Here is a 17,549-nt window from a genome sequence, read left to right on the forward strand (position 1 = left end):
TAATTAATTTATTTGTTCCATATGGTATATTGAGCAATTTTTATTTAGCTGGGATTGTCTTTATGAAATATCAGAGCCAATAATATTTTGTAAAACTAATAATGACTGTATTTCCATTTCAGTAGGTCTATTACATTGCATTATATATATATATATATATATATATATATATATATATATATACATATATATATGTATATTACTCCACCACATAGATTAATATACAAATATATAATTTTATGCGTAAATTTTTAGTATTTACTTCAAGAGTGAGTGATACATACGTAGAGCTAGGTAGTTAGTTATAAAAAATTTGGGATATATATATATATATTTATATATATATATATATATATATATATATTATAATTTAGTAATTAAAATTTTATGACGGTTAAATTTCAATATATATGTATATATATTTATATACATATATGTGTGTATGTGGGTTTGTGTGTGCGTGTGCACGTGTATATATTTATGCGTCCTGCGTGTGTTATTCTTCGTGTATGTGCGTACATTAGGTGGGTGAATAAAATCGAATGTAGTCGTCCGACCTGGGATTGCCTGCCATAATGGTCGGCCTTTCTTGAATCGATGGCCTAACAAATTTCCGTTCACAACCGGTCGAAGTGCTACGTCATTTGTTCTACCAAAAAAAAAAGGCAACTTTTTTCAGCAAATATAATCATTTTGTTTGTCCAATGATTGCGTCTGCTTTTGAAGTGACGGGGAAAATAATTCAATACAGATTGCTGCACCCAGTCACAAAAGGAGTGAGACAAGACTTCCGTCATGCGCAGTAATATCGCTACAGAACAAAATGATGGTTGTTCAGACTATTAATGATATTGTTTTTTCTTCTTTAGTACTGCGGGAACAGGGTGGAAGGTTAGGGAAAAAAAACATTAGAAATTAGGTCTGGGAAGTATAATGAAGGTTTTAGGACTAAACTGAAGTTAATATCCTCTTTTATGTTTCTGAATGGTTCAGACGATGTTTCCTAATTTGTTACAACATTAATACCGTAGTAACTTTAATGCATGTACTATGTGAAGCACGTTTCCGGATTATAAATTATTCAATCTGTAAACTCATTATTAGTAAAAAGATAGAAGGTGATAACATTTCTACGAACATTAATTTAGTATAAAGAGATGCAAAATGTATGTTTTTTTTAAATTTTTTTATTACATTTTCACCCCAAACAAGGGGCATTGCCACTTTGGTGTAGGGGGCTACTATCAGGGGCAGCAACTACTGTGGTACTATTTTGAGATTTAGGCAGCAAGATGTCGGTTCACGTTGCACTTGAACTTCTGCATGTCAGTACAGTTAGGGAAGCAGGAACCTGGAATGGAATTCCAGAGTCTAGCGGTTCTGGGGAAGAAACTACTGTAGTAGAAAGATCTTTTACATCTCGGATCTCTACTGTGTGGGGGGTGGGATTTAGCTGCCTGTCGGGTTTGTCGAGGGTGTCTACGTCGTGGGTGCACAAGTGTCTGCAGTTCGTCAGAACATTGACCATTAAAATACTAATGTACGTTCTTACGTTTTAACTTTTTATGCTCCCCCAATTAAAGCAGGGTGAACCTGTAAATTCAACCTCGTTGGTTCGTCTGTTCGTTTGTCAGCACTTTTCTCAATGACTACGTCTTGGATTTTTAAAAAAAAATTTGTACAAGCATTAAACATGATATGAGTAAAAAAAAAGTAACAGAACAGATTTTCCGGGAAAACTCCGGTTGCCCACCTAGGGAGTGCCGTTCGGGTTAAAATGGCTAAAATTGACACTTTTGTGCTTAGTGAAAAAAGAAATTGATGCCTGGGATTTATAGAAAACTTTCTGAAAAGTTGTAACTAACTGATTTCTATATAATTTTGTGACTTTTGGGGCTAAATGGGAGGGGGATGCTGAACTTAGTAATTTTTTTATGTCTCGTTCATTGTGCACTCACGGGAGGCCATGCATGCTTCACTTGTTATTAATAAAATCTCCCGATCACCGAAAACGCAATGTAAAAAAAACAATTTAAATGTTGTCGCATGTGAGCCGTATGTGAAACTGAAATAAATCATTTTTTTACTTTTGGCTATGATTCAAGAGTAGTATCCATTCTCTCTATAAATGGTATGATAATTTCGTGGGGTGTCTTTTTGCGCTGGGTGTCTATATAATGGCAATATGTCACAGTCTCCTTTAAAGATCTTGCAGATAAACCGTAATAACCAGATATATTCTGACACCGCATTAACTTGATTACTTTCATAAATACTTTTATCGTTGTATGAAAACGTCTACAATAATATCGCGGGATACTCCATTCACGCTTAACGTCCGCAGAATGCCCAGCAGAATTGTATTTCATATGAAAAATGCCGCTGTGGAATTTCCACAGATCCCGATAGTTTTAACTATTCGGACTAATGTTCTCATTATCAGTGTTATTGTTACAACACTTCAGCCGATGTAACCTCCGAGCTTCTACAGGTATCTCCTCTAGGATTAGGGAACCTTTCTCTCAAGCTCGGCAATCTGCGCACAATTTGGAACGGACACTTTATTTAATAAACGCTGGTGGGATGTTTGTTTTCTGTCAGCTATTGTCGAATAGAAATCTTTTTTTAAAAATCCCATTTGTATTCGATGTATGCCTGGTGTTGATTATTGTCATTTGCAGCTGAATTTAACCAGGTGTATTATCCGTTACCCCACGGGTCCTTGCGAATGATTATTTTTTTAAATAGCAAAAGGAGGAAGAGAACAACCACATGTTTTAACGGGTGAAAAATTGACGAGAACATTAATATAGCGTACTGCGATAGACTCATCTCAAGTAGTTACTTTTCGCTATATTTATACCGTTGGGAAGAGTTCATATATTGTGCATGCTTAAGTCCCCTCATCACGTTTGTTAACTCTATTTTGTTTATCCATTCCCGCGATCAACGTCCACTATCACTTCTAGTATTTAGCGAAAATAGGAAAAACATTAGTTACACCATACTATTATTAGTATAAACTTATTTACGTACATATAGGAGGGCAGAAAAGGGCTTTCCTCTTTATTATTCTATCTGACGAGAAACGAAACCATGTCTTTAAAAATGTTTTTAGTTTCTCTAGTTTATTGAAACAGCTTTAAAAGGCACAAAAGACATAAGCAGAACTCGTAAAAATATTTTAAAAAATGTGCTTTTTTTTATGACAAGCAGTTAGTGCTGTTGGATTTAAGGATATATATATATATATATACATGCACATTCAGTACTGTTTCGCTGTTTTACCGCTCATCAGTGGGGTTAGACAAGCAACTACCTCAAGCCAGGATCGAAACCCGATCGCCCAAGCGACAGTCGGAGCTTCTAACCGTTGCGGTATACAACTGCTGCTATGCGGGCAGTAAATTAGCAATGTGTTAAGATTGTCCAAAGTACCTATATATGCTGCAAATTGAAGTCATGAAGCGAGGGGCAAGTGTTATACATTACACCAAGCTTATGGAAGTTAAAAAAAAAGCAAATTACTAGCCATACAAAGCTAGGAAGTTCAACGTGACATCGTGATAAAGTTCGAATCACGAACTTGCAGTTAGTATTACTATCTACCCGAATGAATGCGCCAGCGTGCAAAAATTGTGCCTGTAGGTATAACAATTGTTTATATATGTTTTAAAATTGTATTGTTCTAAAATTCTTGTAAAAAATAAAGCCCACTTTAGATAATTAAGAAAAAGCCCTCACCCTAAGCGCAAATGCTATATCTTGACTTACTGTAGTTGAATACACTCGACATCGGGATTTATTAAAGAAATATAACATAAATATCGGACAATGAGATTGGAGTGTCAGCGATCCCGATACTAAGACGGAGGAGCACACAGGCCTGCGAAAAATGGCTGGGCAATCCCCTCGGCTTTCCTGATGATAGGACATGCGATAAGCAATGACGCTTGGGAGGGTCGGTTTCCTTTAACTTCACAAGGACCCACACCATATCAGGAACACCAGGGAAAAGTTAATTTAAGAAATGGCATAGACTCTGCTGATTTTGGTGTTGATAGAACATGTTTCTAGCTGGCGTCTTTCCGAGATAAGTACATTTATGAGAAGTTAAATGCTAAACGGAATATCGGAAGTGAGTATCCTGAATGATCTATACATTAACACCGTAGTGAATTTAATCCCGACATTTCTGCCTCCATCTATTCTTTCTCTCCTACATATTCTCAACTCTGCGTTTTTTAATTATGTCATTCTTTTTCGACCGTGTATCCCGGTTTAAATGTTACAAATTATTCGATCGGGAGATCCTATTTACTATAATGGGAAATAGAAAAGAGATAACAACCTACACACATTAAATTAGTATATAGATATTCTATTTTTTTAAATAAACAAAACCCTCGATTATCGAAGACGCAATGTCAAGAAACCAAATTGAAATAAAAAATTATGTCGCTTAAACTAAAACATACCTTCTAGGTCTTCTAGCTACAGGGTGGTCAAAAAGTCAGGTAACATGTTAAAGGTAGAAAAAACAATATGATCCATTATAATCTCTATTCGTTTAATATTATTTGTTTAAATATTTGAGTGTAATATTAAACTACCCCTCCTGATTTCTGGCTTTGGGGCTATGTAAAGGATAGCGTTTATGGCAAGAAGCCTGATACAATAGCGTCTTTAAAGTTATTTATTGAAGAGGAGATTGCGCGGATATCAGCTGGCATGATTACACGTTACACAATCAGTGGTTAATCGCTTCCAGCGATTGATAGAGAGAAATGGACGACAATTAACAAAATAAACATATTTCATGTTTGTTTCATTTTATATTTCAATGTATGGTACTTAAATATACGTGTATTGCTAATATCGTTTTTCTTTAAAATGTTACCTGACTTTTTGACCACCCTGTAGACTTCAAGGGTAGTATCTTTTCTGTATAAGGATTGTTTAATAATATTATTGGGTTTCTGTTCGCACCAGGCGGCGATACAATGGAAATATATCAGAGGCTCTTATAAGGATATTGGAGATAAACCATGGTCTAATATATAAAAGGCTCTATGTCTGTCTGTCTGTCTGTTTTCATATTTTCAAACTCTATATTTTCCGAGAATAAAAATCGCGGAGCGTTGCTAGAGACCTATATGATTCGACATTTGCTACGAACAGTTCTTTTTAGTCTTTAGCCAGTTAAAATAGTTTTAAGGGATAAAAAATGAGTCAAAATTGAAAAAAAATCGTGATACATTTTGTACATTCATCTTAGTTTATTGGTACAGTGGTTACGTTACCAGCTTTGAATGCTACAGATATGCTTCCATATTGTTATTTTCGATTCTAGCTGATGGTACCCAAATAATTTATCTGTTTACTTTTGAAATCACGACTATAATGATATATACGAAATCTGGAAAATTAAAAAATCATTTTTAAGCGTATTTTACGACGGAGCAAAGCCTGAGGGGGCACCCGCTAGAAACTAGATATATTCGGACACTACATTAACTAGATTTCCTAGCTATATACTTTTACAGATTTAAGAAAAGACCTAGAATAATATCGCAGAGGCTCCATTTGCACTGAACATCTAGAAAATTCCCAGCAGCAGTATATTACGCAGGAATTATGCCGCTGTTAAATTTCGACACGTCCAGCTTGTTTGTATTATTGAAGAAAACAGAAATGCTAACCCGAAAAGCAGTGAATGTCTTCTCTACTTAACTGAATGTGTTAAGAAAATATAATGCTACTGTAGCTGAACGATAGCGTATTTTGGTAATCCGTTTCTTGTCTCAGTTTCCCCGTTTTTGAAATATTTAAATTCCTGTTCATTGTTAGCGTCCCATCACTGAATAGGCTAGTAAACAATCACGTGACACTACAAATCAAATGTCAATCGTTAACGTTTGTTTAGATCAAAACAAAGCTGATCGATCTCCAAGCGAGAGTGGGATTTAAGTGAGAGCAAATAGAGTTTAGATTTAAGGAACGAGTGCTTTCCTTCCCAGATAAATACACTTGGGAGGGGCCAAGTGCTAAACAAAAACGCGGGGAGTGGGCATTCTGGAGGATCTGTATTATGAAAAAAAAAAGTAAATTATCATAGCCGGAAAACCAGCTAAAATCTACCTCATTCAACTGAATATGTTAAAAAGAATGAATGCTACCGAACTGCGTCATGAGGTTCCCTCCCCCCTTCCCCACGCGCTAGTAGTTAGATTCCTATTCGTCGTCTGTGTTCCATCACTGACTGGGCCAGAATATCAATCACTCGATGCCGACTCACTCGGCGGCGATGTCAGCCCTCAGACATGCGACGCTGGGCGATACAAATCTGAGGGAAAACAGTTGTGTTCTACTGACAGACTGACCGCATCCGCTGACAGTTGTTTATCGATGGTTGGCGCCGAGAGGCGAGAGGAGTGACCACAAATAGCAAGAATAAAGAAACCCGAGTACGTTAATGATAAAATAATGAAATAAAACGTTGGAGTTTTGTTTTCTTTCTTTCTTTTCCGTTTTTCACACTTAGGTTCCTCACACACACACGCCTCTTCAATACCTAACACTTGTTATTTATTTTCTCGCTAAAACTATGAGTGTCTTACTTGTTTGCAGTTTGAATGTTTTATATGGTGTGTGTAATGACGATGAAGAAATGACATGGCGTGGATATGGAATATATAGAAGGTAGAAAAGTTTGGTCGAAAAAAGAATGTAATAATTAAAGAACAATCGAGTTGTGAATTTGTAGGAAGACGAGAAGATATGAAGACAAATATATCGGATTAAATAAACTGATGGTATTAAAGAGAAAACACCATGTTAGAAATAGGGGAATTGGTGGAAAAAAAGAGAAGTGAAGGAAACAGAAGTGTCGGGAAAAAAGTTTGCTTTATCTATCTATATATAGGTCTCCTCAGTCGTTGACAGACTATGGTAACACACGAAGGGGTGCCTGCGCGTAAAAGTCTTATTGGCAGGAGGTGTGTAACCTCCAAGCAGACCTCTCCTGAGTCGCCATTGTTAAATATCAGTGGCAAGTGAAGTGTACAAGACGACTAGAAACAAATGCCGAGATAAGCGGAGAGCACATACAGCGCCTAAAATTCCCAAATATATATATATATATATATATATATATATATATGTGTGTGTGTGTGTGTGTGTGTGTGTGTGTATTCCCAAAATATGTATATATATTCCCAAATATATATATATGCATATGTATATATAAGTATATATATATGCATATAGGTATATATATATATATATATGTATGTATATATATGTATATATATATACATATATATGCATATATACACACACACACACACACACACACACACACACACACATATATATATATATATATATATATATATATATGACCAGCTCCTCCCCAGACGCGGTAAAAGTGCACAATCTTATGACGTATTTGACTCTTACATAGTAAAGGATTGAATCGAGAATAAGATAGGTTTTCAAACGGTAGAATGATCTAATGCATTTGATGTATGTGATCAATTGTACGATACGGCATAATCACGTTGATACACGGTCCTGGATATGGCCTTAAAATATATCCAATCGTGAGACCCCAGCTTGCGGGCTTTGGGGAGTGTGGAGCCACCCTTTAATTTCCATAGTTCCCAGGTTCACTATGACTTGGAGTGGTAGTACCTATGAGGGTCGCAACTATGTGTTAAATAGAAACATACTTGAAAAAAACAAAAAACAAATATCTTCTATTGAATTTAAAAAAAAAATCACTGGATTCGGCATTAAATAACCTGAAAAGTGTTGATATGCCGTAAAACACAAACAGCTAACAAAACAACCAACCAACAATGTTGATACACCAGTTCCCGCTGGATAACCGAAGTTAAGCAACGTTGAACCTGGTTAGTAATAAAGGGTGACTATTTGAGACTTCCAGGTGCTGCATGTGTTCTTCGGTTATATCAGCATTGTTTCCAGGCGTCTTGGAATTCTCCTTGCCACTGGACTAAAACAGTGCTGAGTCAGAAGAGGTATGGTTGGTGACTTCTCAACCTTTGCCTCACAATTACACGACTAGCTGCCCCTCCAGTAGTTATGCTTTTTTCTTTTGGGGACTGAGTGAAGGCATCGTTTGTCCGATTGTAGATCAGGGGTAAAGTCAGTCCTTGCAGTTTACCAAAGAATATGTTTCCTCACAGCAAGAGCCATCATTTTCAATTGGGACCAGCTGGGGAGCACTGAGTTGGTGACAGCGTAATTAAAGAATGAAAACGAATAGAAGTTGTGGAAGAAAATAAAAACGTAAATAAAGGAGAACATATTTAAAAGCTTCTGATCCTTTGTATATTGATTCTGCTGCTTAAAACATTGGTATACTTCAGCCTCTCTTATCGTTTACTTTCATTGGGTATTTATTTACCTTATGTTAGTTGAAGCGGTGATTGAGCCTTTAAACCAAAACGGTTGCATTCCGTATGCTCTTTTACGAAAATTAAATGCAATGTACAGTTGTAACGATGTTGTAACATGTTGACAGGGACTTACACCTTGCATGCAGAGAGAGTCGCAAAGGCAGAAAAAAAAGTAATTGGACTCAGATTTTCAGTTAAAATAAGTCATTTATTCATGGTACTTTCCAAAACCTTGCATCGCATATTGTTTTAAACGTTTCTAAGTTATTGACAAAACTATACCATGCTGAGCACGTACTTTTCCTTCTCAGGCATCGACATATCTGAATGGCTTGTTTTAAATACTTGGGATAATATGCAATTCCTTTAACATCCGGGCCCTTTTTTACCAAACAGAAGAGAGTTCAACAGGTGGCAGTTCTAAGAAAGAAGCTTTGTTCATGGAATCCACGTTTAGGTTTGGGCATAGATAAAGATTGAGGGACATTTTTATAGTGTTTGCAGCCAAACGAGTGTTTCTCGTGAATGTTTGCCGAGGCGGGGAACCATAGATTTGAGCTCAGACGAGCACTTGTCATAAAAATAACGAGACAAAAGAGACAGGCTGGGACCTCTCTTCTGTGAGAAAGAGGATACAGGGAAGAGAAAAAAAAAGACTAAGCTACGAAGTCTATTCTGAACTCTGTCAAGGTAGAATAAGGTCTTCCTCGGAGCTCCTATTTAGATGTGACTGCAATACTTCACCCTTGGACGTACCTCGCTCTTTTATAGGTAGAGAATTGCATCAGTATGTAGGTATCTACTGGATCGATAGAAGGATCCCATTATTTTTCCAACGACCTTTGCAACGGATTTGATGTACGTATTTCATTGCTGATCAGGAATAAAGATCAAGATCAGAAGCTTGTCAAAACAGATATGATATATTATTTAGAAGCCATTAAACTCTACTAACACGGCACAATACGTTCAAGACGTAGAACTCTGTGTAGGCATTTCTGTTGCCAATGTGGAAAACTTACAAAGATGAGAGAGCTAGGTGTAATATGTAGAGATATTAAAAAGTTGGATATGAAAATGGAAACCTCTATGAGACGAAGTAAATAATATAGACAGAGAAGAACAGTCCTTTTATGGGTAAATCAATCAAGTGACCTTGCTATAACGTTACACAAGTTTAAACATTTAGACCCAACACGTTGTAGTAGAGTACGTCGCAAGGAACATAAGACAAGTAATAACTCGACTGCTTTTCTTTTATAACAGCGGCATTAATTCCGGGTATTTTCTCGAATCAAACGTAATTCCGACCCTGAACTCGAATGTGTTCTTTAACGAAATCCAGGTCTCTAACGTGATCGTTCATTTTATACGTTTTTTTCCTAACAATGGCGTCCACGCTATGTTATATTTCTACGCAATGTATTTTTTTTTTCGTTTCCCAAATTTAAAGGAGACAAAGAAGTTAGCTCTTTTAGAAGTCTTAGAGACAAGAAGAAAGTGAACTTCCTGATACTATTACCGTTAATTCTCACACACATCGTGTATCATTTGAGTTGTTTAGATTACGATATACATACTGGATGGTATTCTCACAACGTTTCGGCCCATGTAACTTTAAACCTTTTTCAAGTGTGTGCCACAAAATTGTTAACTGCTTCCGTATTATTTGGATTAGGTTGATTCTCATCATCAGTCTAATAATTCTTCAGCCAATCTAATCTTCCAGCTACTTAAGGTGCATCTTGTCAAACTCGGAATTGTTACGGAACACTTTATTTTGTCGACAAAGTTGGCGTGCTCTCATCCCTTCAGTCATGACCGAGAGTATGTCTTACATAGTTTATAAGGTGCATCTTGTCAAACTCGGAATTTGTACGGAACACATTATTTTATCGACAAAATTGGATCATGACCGAGAGTAAGTCTTAAATAGTTTATAATTGTGCAAGCAGGGAGACACGCCGTCTCCCGGGATTGAATGAGAATAAACGAATATTTCACCCTCATTGTATTATTCTTATCAATATCAATGAAATCGCTCAGTTTTTTAATCATTACTATTGATTTTAGAGCATTGCTTTTATATAGTGGTCTAAATTAAAGTTTAAAATACAACAGCCAACTATTTTGCTTCAGTTGTGCTCTAAACAGAAACATATATTTCGAACGCGCCTCTGTCACATCAATGAAGCTACTGTTGATTTTATATGGCTGGTCTTTCTACTTGTGGTGTGAAAATTGTTAGGATTAACGTTTAATATGCAAAAATCAATTATCATGTCTTAATTGTGCTCTAACTAAAAATATTCATTTCGTACGCACCTCTATGATATCAAAGAACCTATTATTGATTTTATATGCTGGGATTTTCTGCGTGTCCAGTAATAACTTTTCAAATTTACTTGTGATGTTAGGCTGTATAAGGCGTTAACTTTAGTCAAATCGCCTGTTCCTTCTTTCATCAGATATTTCCGATTATCGATTATCGATACTTATTAAAAACATTCCGATACAAAACCCATCTAAGAAGACTGCAAGGTTCATACAGTACATTTGGGTGATTTTTAAAAAAATAATCGGCTCAGGCATTTTGGTGTCCGTATGGATCGAAGTTACACACACATAAACACGGACACACACATACACGGATACGTACAAAGACAGATTTCCTTTCATATGAATGTAAAGATAGACACAGAGATTCTAATATCGCTCATTTTGATAACTGAATTGAATTATGCCACTACACATCTTAGGATTTTTTTTCAATCCTTGATGCAAGCGATGGTAGAAATAAAATTACGAACTACTTACATCTCTTATCCAATCATGGTTGATTAAACGAGATGAATTCCGTCCCTGTTCAAAAGAAAGATTTACGAGTTCGATAATATATATCTGAATATTTTGGAGGTTACATCAATGAACCCGTTTTGACTGTAGCTAGTGAAGTTTACACTTCGATGTCCAAAATGAAAATCTTTAAATCTGTTTCTGCGCATATGCGTTTGCGCATATGTGTCTGCGCATACTTCTACCTTCATTAATAAAAACAAATTAAAAAAAACACATTTTAAACCAGTGAGATGCATATCTCTGAATTCATAAAAATGGCGGTTTTCAATTTTCTCTGAATAAATGGAAAAAAAATAGATTTCTTTCAATGTCATGCACAATCATCAACGTACGCACGCAAGTAGTAATGAACACACCTATATAACAATCATTCTCTTTTTTAATTATAGTTTGCTATTCTAAAACATGTGTATAAACTTATTCATTTAAATATCCATAACTTTTCTCATTAAGCTTTCATTCTATGAGTTTGACAAGAAAGTCCTTGCGGTTTTAACTCTTAAATTTAGATGAAGATATCTCGGCTCAAACAAACATTTATTGATCGAAATAAGCACCATCAAACTCAATAGACTTTTTGCCAATATAAGCGAAATGTATTCGTACCAGTAACGTAAAACTCTTGCGTTTTGGTAGCGATGATATAGATGAAGGTGTTTTTAATATGGCTTAAGTTTTTTGAGCTTTCTCACGCAGAAAGTTATCAAGATATTGAATAATGGTAGTCGGTAGATGAGAAGTCTGGAGAGTATGGTGGATGAGGCAGACTTCTGTAGCCCAATTTGTTTAACTTCTGAGGAGTTGGTTTAGCAATATGCGGTCTGGCATTATCGTGCAGGAGAATTGGGCCTTTTCTGTTGACTAAAGCTGCGTGTTGTTGGCAAAGATTCTGATACACTACATCCATTTGTTGACAATACTTCTCCGCCGAAATGCTTTCGTCTGCATTCAAAAACCCGTAATAAATGACATTCTTTGGATACAACTCTGGGTTCAATAAGTGTCGTGAAGCTTCGCCGGCGTGTAAGTACTGAGTTGAGTGTCGTTGCTTGTCGTAAAAAAAACCTTTTTCGTCATACGTCACAACCCAGTTGCAAGACAGGTCGTTCTTGTTGCGCAAACGAAAAGAACACGACACTTTATAATTGCGTTCCTTTTGCTTCTCGTTCGATTTGTGAGACAATAATTTATCAAGTTTTTTTTGTCTTTCCAATCTTTTTTAGTGTTACAAAAAAGGGCTTTCCCTTATCATGTAAGCAAGAACGCCTACTAGATATATTAAAATGATATTAGGATAAGGTTAGAATCGAAACTCGTAGGCAAGTAAAGATAATGGAAAATAGAATATTATAAATTAAGTCTCTTGTTAATTCTGTTAGAAATAGGAAAATATTGTTTATGTCTGAACAACAGTCAATTGTCCATTCTTTTAGAAATCTGAATATTAAATATGTCAGTTAAAAGAATGCGCAATACTAATAAAAATATATTGTTTAAAATTACGTTAGATATTGAAATTTAGGATTCTTTGGCTTGCCAAAAGTGTGTTTGGACAAACACATTTAAAGCCACGTGAAAATTAGTCACGTTTGAAAACACACTTCTGACGTCATAAACAAAGGTGTGTTCTCAATATAGGAAGCTAAAGGTTCGAAGTAAGTTGTCAGTTGTCAGTTGGTGAGTTGGTCAGTCAAGAATTGGTCAGTTGATGAGTTAGAGTCAGTTGGAGGGAGAGCCCCTTACCAACGAATGGAGGGAAAATAGGCCATGTAAATCAAAGTTTGAATTCCTGACGTCACCGATCGAGCGATTGAATAAAAAACCAAATATGTTTGTAACTGTTTGTCTCGTGATTCCTTACAACAAAAAGATAAATGTGTTTTATCATCATCTTGTAACCCCTTCCTAAATTATGTGTCCTCCCCACCATTATCATAAGTAAAGTATATCCTCGTCTCTATATGTTTATAAGAACTATTTCATATATACTGCAGTCTGTATAAATTATATAAATGTCTTCCCATCAGAATCGTCATCACCACCGCTGTACATGTCCCGTTATAGGAGTCCCCGTTTATGTGTCTCTAATATGTACTCCTACACAACATTAGGTGGTTCGAAATCGTCATATACGTTACGTCTAATTCAGAAGCAAGTTTTTGAACAGTAATGCTTGAATGTGCTTCGAATAAGGCTTTTAAGTGATCTTTGTCATCATTCGCGTGTCGGTTACTACGCTCATCATCTTCAAGACAATCTTGGCCGCCACGATTTTTTTTAAACCTACACGATACTGTGCGTTGTTTCTGGACAAAACGCTTTGTTGATATCGCGAGCTGTTCCACCAGCTTGTCGGGCTAACTTAAATTATAATAAGAAAAGTATGCGAATTTGCTTTTTTTTATCTTGTATTCAACGTTCTGAAAAGTAGATATATTAAAATAAGATTGTGATTTAAACGATTAGATAGGGCGGGAAATGCTCTTTAAAATGACATATTAAGTAAAGGGTTTATAGCGAAAACTTATTTGAAAATACATCATTGTAAATCAAAATAAAAAATTCCGCAAGAACTTTCATGTCAACCTAATAATATGGAAGCTAGAAGGAACATCAACTCTTATACATAGCTTTTAATGAAATATATTTTAGCGTATAAGGCAACTGCCAGATAAGACAAAGTATAATGTTGGAGCAAATTTTAATAAATTTGTCAAATATTTGTTGTATAAGACCACTGCTGAATCACGAAACTATGTTTGTTTAGCCTAGACTAGAGCTTGACACACCCTAAATATTAAAGATGATTTTTAAAATTTAAACGATCATTTTAAACGCCGAAATATACGGTAATTGAATTTTTTTTTCATGCACTTTGTCAATTCCCGGATTTTAATTTATTGACTTCCACTTCTTCGGTATCTAAACTAAAGGTTTATCTTTGTTCGCCAATGACACTAAAATTATAAACCCACATTCTGTTTTCTATGTAAATGTCTCATTTTAAAAATGTATGCAATATATGTTGTTAATGTGTGTTTTTCAACTTATTATTTTGCTGAGATTTCTTTTGTTTTCACACATTTGTTATCTGCTATGGACACAATCTTAAAAAAAAAAACTGCTTGTATTAAAAATGTAAAATCGGCTCTTCCTTCGAAAATCTTCGTTTCAAATTTAAACACCTAAAAAACTAAACTCTAAATCCAAAATAAAAACAGGATTCAAGTAAATTTTTAAAAATACAAATTATCCACCACCGTCTAAAAAGAGAGGAGAACATTGATCAGTGGTCATTAACCCAAATTCGAATCCAATTCGTTACACAAAAATCACTTTTACTTACATTGCTGGCGAACATCACCTGCTCTTACCTATAAGTGCCCAATATGTTTCTAGAAATAATTCTGACCAGAAAGGTATCGGAGAAACCAATGCCAAGACTTGAATATATTGAGTCAAAAGACATAATGACAACCTCAGAAATTCCAAAACATTGTGTTTCTTTTTTTGTCTATTTACATATATTTCAACCCGCGCACAGCACAACGAGTCAGGTTTCGTTTGACGCTGGCCTTTTATGTGGGACCAGGAGGCTGCTCAGCGTCGCCCGGTCGTAAAATACGCATAATATTTTAATGCATACAGAAACTGACGCGTGTGCATGAGAGTATTATCAGTTTTTTCCCAAACAGTTAACTTATGGTAAGCAAACAAATACGAAATATAAAAGGAAATACTCGAGATTAGATCGAAACCAAAAGCTAAAGGCAGTGAATCCAGTGCGATAACCATTAGACCAGTTTGACGCGATCTGTAAAATGTGCTTTTATAAGTACTTAATCTTAACACAAGGAAGCTTTTATGTATATGATTCATGCTTGCGTATTTGTGAAACAGTTGACAAACAACTAAAAATGGGATTGTCTCTACGTACTAATTTAAGAGTTCACCCTTTTTATTCAGCCTGACATTCCTGATGAAAACCGATTAAAAAGATTTCCACATATGTGAATGCACTGTATACCGAATCTCAGTTCTGTAAATCAAAAATTGCTTTAGTAAATAGGTTGAGAATTGTCCTCACACACTATAATATAAAGCTGAACGTCTGTGTGTGTCTGGTCACGAATAGGCTCCTGCATGGTTGACTATTATAGAAAACTGATCACATATAATAATGGAAGATTTATCGAGACACAGGAATGGGTATGTTTGATCAGGCATAATGATGATTTAATAAAATTGTGGGATCTGAGTACGCGCCTGGTCCACAAAGTATGGAAAAAAAATAAAATAAAAAAATAGTTTACAATTGTTTTTGATATAGATGCACATAAAAATACTTTGATAAGTATGTTTTAACTTAAATAGGGATGGTATAATAAAATTGTGGGGTCTGCGTTCGCGCCTGGCCTCCATAGAATGGAAATAGGCGCAAACTTAAATAAAAACTTTTCATATCTATCTGCGTAAGTATACTTTGATAATTATGTTTCAGTTTGAAGAAATATGGTATAATAAAATTATGGGGTTCGCGTCTGACCTCCATAGAATGGAAATATGTCACAAAGTTTAACAAGTTCATTTTTCTTAATATAGATCCACAGAATATTGTGATAAGTGTTTCAGTGTGAATAGGTATGGTATAATAAATTATGGGTTTTATCTATTTTATTTTTACTTTCATGATATTTTGCTTTGTTTTGATACCCCCAAATTTGAAGCTATCTCTTTACATAACCTATCATACTTTCATAAATCAGAGTCCATTTTCTGTAGGCTGCTTTTGGACCCAGTAAACGACGGGTAGTTCTGCTAGTATATATATATATATATATATATATATATATATATATACATATATATATATACATTTCAGAAAGACGATTTCCTCTTTCTCAAATATATATATATATATATATATATATATATATATATATATATATATATATATATATATATATATATAACGAGCGATCTGGCTTTCCTCAAAGAAACGAAACTGGGAGAAAATGCATTTTGTACTGTTGTAATTCTGAATAAAGAGGCGCGCGTAATGCCCGACGCGTCATTGGAAATCTTGATACCTAAATAAATGAATCAATGCATCCATCTTTTTTAAATTTCGTCAACATTTGTGCAACATTCTTTTTGTTGGTTTTTGCACACACAGTTTAAAATTGTCTGCAGCGAACCGAGCAATTCTTTTTTTTTATTATTATTATTTTATCTTTCACTTAAGGGGCAGAAGAGATTTACGACCTTCTTAACGAGGATTTGACTTGATAATCTCGCGAGAATAGTAAAAAGCGGACGCCTAGGCGCCAAACATTAAGTCTCTGCGTACAATCTTAACTCTTTTAAATTATCCATTACTGATGAGGAATAAGATGTTTCTTATGCCTGTTTATTATCGATTCTTGTTTTTGGGTGTTAAACTATTTATTCCAGCCCGATCAGGCGCTGCTTACATTCAAAGTCTCCGACTGAGGTTGGCGCCAAATTTATTTTAGGTGAGGAATTCGTTTAGACAACGCTCTGGAGGTCCATTATAGTTATATTATGCCATGCTACTTTAAATGCTAAGAAATGTATATAAAGCCGGTTGGAACAATAATAATACATTTAGCAAACTATTGTGCATGTCAGTTTATCAGGACAAACACTCATCAAACTATTATTCTTTAAAAACCACCGTGCATTATGAGGAAATGTAGTTTTCTTGAAGCACTGTATGAGTTATGTATAAAGGTAAGTATTAGAAGGCTATACTGATGCGAATAATGGACGGTTGTTTCTGTTGAGGAAATAATTACAGTAACAAGTGTTATATTTAAAGCTATATACATATAAATGTGTATACACACATATATGCATTTACTAAATGATTTCATTTTTTTCAGTAATAAGACACATTGAACAGTCAAACTAATACACAGTGATGCACTGTGTATGACTATGTTTAATAATATAATTCGAGGAAAATACACTTTCTCAAATGGTGGGTGTTTTAGATCTTGAGATCGAAATTACGAATGACGGCAAAAATATCTCAATAGTAAATTGAAAACTGATAGCGAATTACTACGTTCAATTTATAAAAAAGTTTAACTTCTCTATTTCATTTTTTATACTTTCGTTTTCGTAACCTATTTATTGTTTCTTTTTTTTCCATAGGAATCACCACTTATCAAGGCCAAGAGGCCGCTCGAGGATAAGGATTAAAGAGTGTACAGTAGAAATTGGACAATATTAATCGTT

Source organism: Euprymna scolopes, chromosome 13, assembly GCF_053919585.1.
Source record: "Euprymna scolopes isolate OS-2025 chromosome 13, ASM5391958v1, whole genome shotgun sequence".
NCBI lineage: Eukaryota > Metazoa > Mollusca > Cephalopoda > Sepiida > Sepiolidae > Euprymna > Euprymna scolopes.